Below are 8,807 nucleotides of genomic sequence, written 5' to 3' on the forward strand. Positions count from 1 at the left end.
CCGTCTGTGAGGTCCAGTGTGGCAAGAACAACAGTGCATTCCCATAAATTAAAAGCTTTAAATGTTTGCACGGTTTAACCTTGTGTGGGTGAGGGCTCACAGAAGAATGCAGAAACATTGAGTGTACTTGTGCACAAGAGGTAAAGATAGCCTCTAAAACACTTCAGCCCTGCAGGTTTTGTCTCTCTTCAATACATTTTTTTTTTCCAGTAGTTTCAGTTCTTGCGCGCTTCCTTCAGTCATCCCAGTCTCTCACCTTTTGATTACTTTGTTTTTGAAAGGAAAGTGAATGAGACTGTCTCGAATCACAGGCTTCTTACCAAAGCCATCATTTACAGAGCTTATATTTACTGGTTGTAAACATATGACAATTTAAACAATGTGCACCGAGTGTGATGTCAAAACATCTTTTTTTTTACTTTAATTTTTACATTTTATTCTGTTTTATGTTTTGTATTGTTGTGTTGTGCATGTAGTGTTGTAACAGCAGCAAAAAAATAAAGAAAAAAAAAATCACACAGTGTACCATCTGCTGTTGTGTCAGTTGAGTGATGTTAATACGCTGTCCTGGGAAAACCATCCATGTGTTGAACATATTTAAATTCGTTTTTATATCATGTGTTCACACTAACACTTCATCTATTAGCAGATAGTTAAATCAGCGACTCTCTGAGGAGACGTAACATTCTTAAATACAAAAACATTTTTTTAAAACAATAAAACGCTGGCAATAGAAGTATTGATATCTCTCTTCAGAGTATGAAGTTCAGTTTTCTGCAGCATTTTATGTGTCTGGTTTATTTTTTACAGCTAAACCAAGAATGCTTCTTCCCCTGATCCATCAAGGCACCGATGCTTGTGGTTGAAAAGTTTACAAGACTTCGAGGCTTTTAGTTTTGTTTGAGAAGTTGCCTTTAGGGTCCTCACAAGGACAACTGGCTTCACGCACCACCTGCCAATAATGTTAACAAGGACCCACAGCCCCACACTAATGTGGCCTGTTCCAGTACTAGAGGGATTGCTAGCAGTAATGGCCATATCTTTCCCACATGGTGTCCAGCTCTCAGGAATTTTCCCTGCAGGTTGCAGTGCGGCACGGTCTTCATAAAGCCGCAGGAAACTACACTTAGCAGCAGCAAGTCTCCAGTATTACCCAAGCACCTGCACCTCCACTGAAAACATCTTTCGCATGAACTAATACTGCACAATGCTTTTATACTGCCATGTTCACAGAATACTGAGTTGATTCAGAAAGTCAGCAAAATTAGAGTTTTAAAAAAACTTTTTTTTAAAAATATGAGCCATCTGTGTGTCTGTGACCTTTCTGCCCGATTATACACATTTAGAGATAGATGACAAGAAAAAGACAGAACATGCAATGTGGCTGTACGTAACATTTTTGAACCACAACAACTGACTTCTGCATTAGTTGTATCATTTCATGGTGCTCAGGCGATTCAAGCACAGTCATTTCTCTTCCCAAGCTGGTATGGCATGCATAATAAAGAGGTGGCGAAATCATTTGTCAGGCTTTGATGGAAGTTGTTTAGTACCCCGGGGATGTGTTTTTCACTTTCACAGGCTGTGATGAGGCAAAGGTTTTGTTTGTTCACTTGACTCAAAAGGCCCCAACATTTAATGCTTTGAATAAAATTATTATCAAACTGTTCTCTGGACATAGGCTTCCTTCACATCAGAGCTTATCGGTTTTAATAGCTATGTGTGCTGTAATCATGGTGCCAACATGGTCCCTAGGCTCAGGGCCTATTACACTCTGTAAAATATTAATGACTCTCCAGTAAAAACCATTTAAAGCAACTCCCATAAGACATGGGAACCCAAAACATCTCCCCCCCCCCAGCTGAGCACACTTAGAGAGCTCAGCTATCTAAATGTGCCATACGCTTTAAACAATAACCTTGGAAAGAGCATGCCATGGTGTTCTAAAAGCACAGGTATTGACAAAAAGCAAAGTTCCTGTGATCATTTTAAGAGGAAGATGCCTACAAAAGATTGGAAAATGTTATGAGTTCTCTTATTTCCAGACTTCTGAATCAGGAGTATTCTGCCCATACTTAAAATGGCATCATTAGGGGATGAATTGGCTTTCACATTGTCTTTGCTGATTTATTCAGTTTGTTTATGCTCCAGCCAACTGTAATGGGTTCTTTGCATGGACAGCTGAGAGAAGCTAGACAGCTCTTCTAGGGCTGGTGCAGAACATTTAGCTCGGGCTATAGTCCAGACATCATGTCAAGATTCTCCTTTTACTAAGGAACTGAGTGTGATATCTTTCCACTGGTGCTGATTATAGATCATCACGGCACAGCAGTCAATCCATTAGCACATTTACAGACTTCCGTCTTATGAAAAACAGCCAGACTGAATGAACAAATAATATATATAATAATATATAATAGATTTGAGAATAATAATAACTCAAAAGCTAAAGGTTGGAATGAATGAGTCTGAGGGAGATGAGCTGCCGAAAGCTCATTCATAGTGAAAAATAAAACATAGTTAAAAAATCAGAAAACATCTTGTCCTGATTACTTTTACATTGGTTGTAAATGTAAATCCTAAGTCTGCATTAATCAAAATGAGCACAAAACAAGCAGATGATGCTAGCGGAAGCAGATGGCTTGATGTTCTGCAGCCACTTAAATCATAAACCAGTTTCTACCTCGTTTTATCATTAAGAACACTGTAGGCTAGACAGTTATTATACAGACAAGTGTACGTGTGCTGTAATGTGCCATAAACATGTCAGAAGGGTGCAATCTTCAATATGGCAGTGGTAATAACCCATAACATAGGCTAGGTAGCAGGAAAAGAGGACCTGCTAATGGGACTATTATCTGAGAAACATCAGGCTCCTGTAAAGTCCTGCATGGTACAGGGAAACCATACCCGCACACTGTATTCACACAAAGCTGACTACAGAGAATTAGGCCAAACTCTCTGTGCAATCATTCAACTTAGGACCTGTGAGAGCCTTTAAACTGTGTTGTAATTACAAATTATTTGTTCTCATTAATTTGGGCTTTCGTGTTCCATTAGCTTGTTGTTATGCTGGTTGCCGTGAACTGAAAATGTTATTAAGCTAATAATGTTTGCTTTGTCTTGTGTGGGCTGAACTGGGTGCTGCTAGAGTGCATATCATCCCTTCTCTTCCTTTCATTCCCAGGAGCTGTTTGCTTATTGTAATTGGAGATGGGAGAGTTTTTTTCCCCTTCATGGCTACTTCAGTTCCCTAATCCATACTGACGTGTTGTCTTCAGGAGATGGACAGAATGTTAACCTGCAAAGCTGCTGTGCCCCTTCATTACATAGTGGCAGGGACCAAAAGACAGAGGCAGGCGTAGTGACTTCCTCCTCCCACGTAAATAGTCATGTCTTTAAATCATTGTAGCACTCCAGATGAACTAAACCTCATGACACGTTTAGGTGCTGACTGTACTTGCTGAGATATAATGTTTCTGTTATCTTCTTTCAGTGGTATTTACTGACACAAAGTAAACACCAGTCTAGATGTTTTGGTCTAGATCACTTTTTTTGCATTTATTGTTTCAAAGCGACATGATGGTGAGAAATGAATCCTCAAACAAAGTGCAGGATTTTCTTTTGCTTCTGTGTGTCACGCTTTACTGTAATATTGCCATGAAACCATGAACAACATGCCCTCAATCTAATTTTCTACCAATATGACTGTCTAACTTCATCAGATTTCAGCCTGTCGCATGGCAATAATCACTGAGGGTAGGTGTAACCATTAAACTAATCATTTGCACAGCCAGATATTTTTAAATGGTTTGTAATTAAGAAATTGCAAGGTCCAAAATAAAGTATTTGGAGTAAGAGAAAGTCTCACTCTGTGCTACAGTAGAAGCACTTGGTTATAATGTGAAAGCAGTTATTATTAGTTATTATATATTTTTGCACTGTTCTGATTCACCTTTACCAGACCATTTAAAAATCAAAACACGTGCAATGAATCACTTGTTTTCCTGTTCTTTGCTTAGAAAAATATTATTTTATCATTTTTAACTTTGTTTTTTTGAGCTTTTTTTGAGCAGTACATTTGAGTTTCTTTGTGAAAACAGACAAAATAAACACGGACTTGTTTGAACTGAATTCTCCTCATTATAAAATACTCAAGCTAATGTCAAAACTTTTGGGCCATGTCAATTTAATTGGTGCTACTAAGCGTCATCTGATTTGCATGACAGAACAATCTCCAAGAACCTTGAAGTGGCAAGAAGAAAAACAACAACCACGGTGACTAACATTTGCTAATTTTAGCGGTATAGGAACTCTTGGCATTCTTGCCTTTGTTAGAATGATTATTTTCTCCATTTGACTCCACACAAGACTGCAGCGCCAGCGTCTTGTGAGCAGTGACATGTTAACCGCTTGGTTTGGCTTCACTCTCCTTCACATTGCGATTCTGGAATAATGATTTATTCTCCAACCTTTCCCATCAATGCAAGCGATGCTGCTTTCAGACAGTGAGCATTTGCTATCGTGGATGCTGCCTGGAAGCTTTTCTTTCTGTCTTGAACAGCGGCAGCAGCAGGATGCCGTGCCACAGCAGTGGCATGCAACTAACTTCATCTTAACAGCATGTACACCCCAGGCTGCTGCTTGTCACTGTTCAGACACAGTGAGTTGCTGCTTAAAATCAGGGATATGGTTAGCCATATGACACAATAAACTTATATGGAGCGCCCTATTAACAAATATTATAGAATTTGTTTACTACCCCATATTATAAGCAGATGTTCATTCCATTATGGGCTTTTTCATTGTTCTGTTCATTCTCTGCTGTTGAATAACCTCTTCCTGTATCCTTTCCCACACTGTATTTTCAGTGGATCCTTTGTAAAAAAATATCATGACTTTCTAATGCAGTAGCAACAGTTTTTGCAACTGACAACAGTAGACAGTGGCAGACACTGCAAGTGCAAAAGCACTTAACTGCTTGAAAAATCTACTTTTCTAGACCATATTTCTCATTTCAGGCTTTTGTGGTTTTGGTATCTATGTCCACACCAGTTGATTGATGCAAACCTTTGCTTTTAAATCCCATGTCCGGGCTACTTAACCCATCTCTGTTCTCACCTTGTTCCTGCCTTTTCTACAGTCTCACAGTGGAGTGGAGGGAGCCAATTTCCCATCAGTCTGTTAAAGCTAGATTTGCATTAATGAGGCCTGCAGTGTTAAGCCTGAGGGGTGGCTTTTGGTCAATTCACCAGCTGCTGCAAAGTAAGCCACAAACGTTTACTGACACAAGCATTTAGCCAGACCAAGCACTCAGAAGGAGGATATGAAGTAAAGGGCACAAGAAGGAAAAAATCCTAATGTAAGTAAGTAAGTAAGTAAAACTTTATTTATATAGCACCTTTCAAGATAAAAATCACAAAGTGCTTCACAGAAGCTAAAACCTAAAAATAAAAATCAACTAAAAACAAGTTTAAAAAGATGGGTTTTTAGCTGTTTTTTAAAAGTGACCACTGAGTCCACAGATCTCAGGCTCAAAGGGAGAGAGTTCCACAATCTGGGGGCCACAGTTCCAAAAGCTTTGTCGCCTTTTGTTTTCAGCCTCGTGTGCTGGACAGCAAGCAAGCCCTGGTCACATGACCTCAGGGACCTGCTGGGAATGTATGGATGCAAAAGTTCACTTATATATGTTGGTGCTTGTCCATGCAGGGCCCTGAAAGTCAAGGTCAAAACCTTAAACTGGATCCTGAATTTAACGGGGAGCCAGTGCAGCTGAATCAGCAGGGGTGTGACATGGGAAAACTTGGAGGACTTGGTCAGAAGCTTTGCAGCAGCATTCTGAACAACTTGCAGACGATCCAAAGAGGCTTTACATAAACAAGTAAACAAAGAATTACAGTAGTCCAGACGAGATGAAACAAATGCATGAATGACAATTTCTAATTCGGAGCGCGATACAATGGGACTCAGCTTAGCAATGTTTCTCAAATGATAAAAACAGGAGCGAACCAAAGATTTTACATGGGCATCCAAAGTCAGAGCTGAGTCAATACTAACACCAAGGCTCCTGATAGACGGTTTTGCAAATGTAGCAAGTGGACCCAAGTTTTCCATAACACTAGGTACAAAAGTTTTAGGAGCACAAACAAGAACTTCAGTCTTCTCCTCATTTAGTTGAAGAAAGTTTCCAGCCATCCAACATCTAATGGAGTCTATGCACTTGTGCAAAATTTGTAGCTTGGAAACATCATGGGGCTTAAAGGAGATATATACCTGAATATCATCTGCATAGCAGTGATATGAAATGTCCTTAAAAGTGCTCAATAAGTGTTGAAGAGGAAGTAAATACAGTAAGAACAATAAAGGCCCCAAAACTGAACCTTGTGGCACACCATAGGCAAGAAAAGTAGAAGAGGAACTGTACTTAGAGGTAGCCACAGAAAAGGATCGTTCATGCAAATAGGATTCAAACCAGTCCAAAGCAGCCCCTGATATACCCATCCAGTCTCTCAGCCTATCTAGCAGAATATGATGGTCCACAGTATCAATGTCAGACATTTATACTTTGCAATTTCACTATGAGAAGGAAAGCATGTAGCACATTTTAATTTTTGTGTTGCTTAAGTAAATGCTGTAAGATTTAACTTTTTATATACCCTATATACCTAATTGGTTGGTCAAAATTTCTTTTTGTCAGCTGGACAGCAATAACAGCAAGGTCACATGTTATGCCACACTTGTGATGTGCCACTAGTAGTGAAAATGCAAGCTTGTTCCTCTATTATTGCCCTAAAATGCAATCAACATGACATTCACTGACCTATTCTGTAGAATGATGTAACACCTGCTTAGTATAGTAGGATTAAACTTATAGACTAGATTCGAGAGGAGTAAAATAAATTTGAGAGAATTGAGTGTTGAACAGCCGGCAGATTTATTACAATGTTACAGTGGTGCAATAACCCAATGTAAACAGCATAGAAAATTAACAGAAAATCAACAGAGAAGAGCGCTCTTTTGAAAATAACAACAAAATAAAATAAAATAAGTAGTCTCTTTAGACCTGACTCCTGATGAGCAGGATATTGGGAGTTCAACTGTTTCCCAGAGAAACAATCCGTATCAAGTAAGCAGTTTTTGTTCTTGCTTATCTGAAATCCTGCGATTCGAAGTAATTCAGACTGTAACTCTACTCCTGCATCCAGAACAGCTGGCCACACTGCTTTTGGATTCGCCAAGAGTTTTCACAGGGTCTGGCTCGCCATCCATATCCAGAACCACTTCAGAGCCAGGATCACAAAAAACCAGTCTGCACATACAGTACAGAGCAATAAACAAAATAGTTCTTAACAGTTTTTCTAAATAAAATGAGATCTCATAAAGTTTTCAAAATCAAGTACACTGTTGTTTTAACATTGTTCTGTCTCTATGAATTCCATTTGTATTGCTTTACAGCATTACAATCAATTGTATTTATATACCCCTTTTTAAGGCATATGTAATCACATCATGAAATGTTTGTAACGTAACTAGTTTTAAATAACTTATTTACATGTATTAACCTATAACTGAAATTACAAAGTGCAGGAAAGGCACTGGACAACATTTATGGCTAAAAGAAAAGTGCATCCTGCATTAGTTTTGCGCATTTGTGAAGATGCCCAATCAAATAGACAATAAAATAAAATACGACATTCCATTTCACACACAATTCAAGTACTCCGACTGGTTTTAGCTTTTTTTAGACAATACAGAATTCGCACTGTTGCAGTGTTTACCACATGTACAATTAGCATAAGTTTTCCTGCTAACTTATCATCTCTAGTAACTCACCGGAATTCCCAAGAAACAAATACACGCTCTGCCTGGTTTTGGTCGAGAGTAAAACACATAAAAGCCTCTGAAAAGTACATAACTTTAAGTTAGAGACTGTTGAAAATACTTTATAACACTTATTTTATACCAAAAGACTCACTGTGTAGCTTGTTAATTGCTCTCGGTGTCTTGCTCCGTTTTGCCTAGTTTAATGCAGCAACGTGCTTTTGTTGCATTCACTGAACTACAGAAAATCAAAGTGTGTTCAAGGGGTGTCGGAAATAATATTACCAGGTAAAAACAAGAAAATACTAGTAACCATGTCTATAGGGGTTACAATGAGCTTGAACAACAGATTGAACTCCTCCTGCAGACTATTGTAGTTCACAAATATGGTGCTTTACTTGAACTGGAAAAAACAGTTGCCTCTTAACATAATCAAGCTACTGACTGCATTCCACCTAATCTGAAAAATCATTGCCATGAGACAGGGATTAATTGAAAGCTTGTTGGATATATTTAAACGGTAAGTATTCAACTATCTATTTTACATTTATGTACATGTTAGGACATCCCTCTCAGGTTGTACCGGGGTGATTTGAAGACTGCTGCATTTTGAACAAATTCAGTCATCGAAACCAGGTCTTTGGACTCTGATATCGAGACGGGACTAAATGGCTTGTATCTTGTTTATTTATAACAGACAGCTCCCAAGCCAAATAGGCTATTGGATAACAAGAGTTCATACTTAATGATGAAGGCCCAGATAGCTACCTGCGGTAGTTTCTACTTCTAACAAAAAAATGAGACAAAATAAGTAACTGTGGCTGTCATTTTGCTGTTTCACATTGATGGAAAAACATAATTGATTTTGTACAATTTCAAAAACGATTCTGGATCTTGAATTTGTAGAAAATGCTTTTGTTGAGGGCTATCTGCACGGGGCATCATTATTCCTCACCACATGCATTTCCCTCCAAAACCTTCTAGTG

The 8,807-nt window shown here is 38.6% G+C and overlaps 1 long non-coding RNA gene across 1 annotated transcript; it reads right to left on the reverse strand.

Moving 5' to 3' along the window:
* Window positions 1-6,910: 6,910 nt before the first annotated feature.
* On the reverse strand, window positions 6,911-8,129 carry LOC146685098 (uncharacterized). Its single transcript, XR_014917210.1, has 2 exons — window positions 7,976-8,129; window positions 6,911-7,900 (listed from the first exon to the last, which is right to left on the reverse strand). It is a non-coding gene; the product is annotated as an uncharacterized LOC146685098 (long non-coding RNA).
* Window positions 8,130-8,807: the final 678 nt, after the last annotated feature.

Source organism: Copadichromis virginalis, linkage group LG20 (genome assembly GCF_057382275.1).
Source record: "Copadichromis virginalis isolate Kocher_CV1m ecotype Utaka linkage group LG20, C_Virginalis_male_GT1.1, whole genome shotgun sequence".
Taxonomy (NCBI): Eukaryota; Metazoa; Chordata; class Actinopteri; order Cichliformes; family Cichlidae; genus Copadichromis; species Copadichromis virginalis.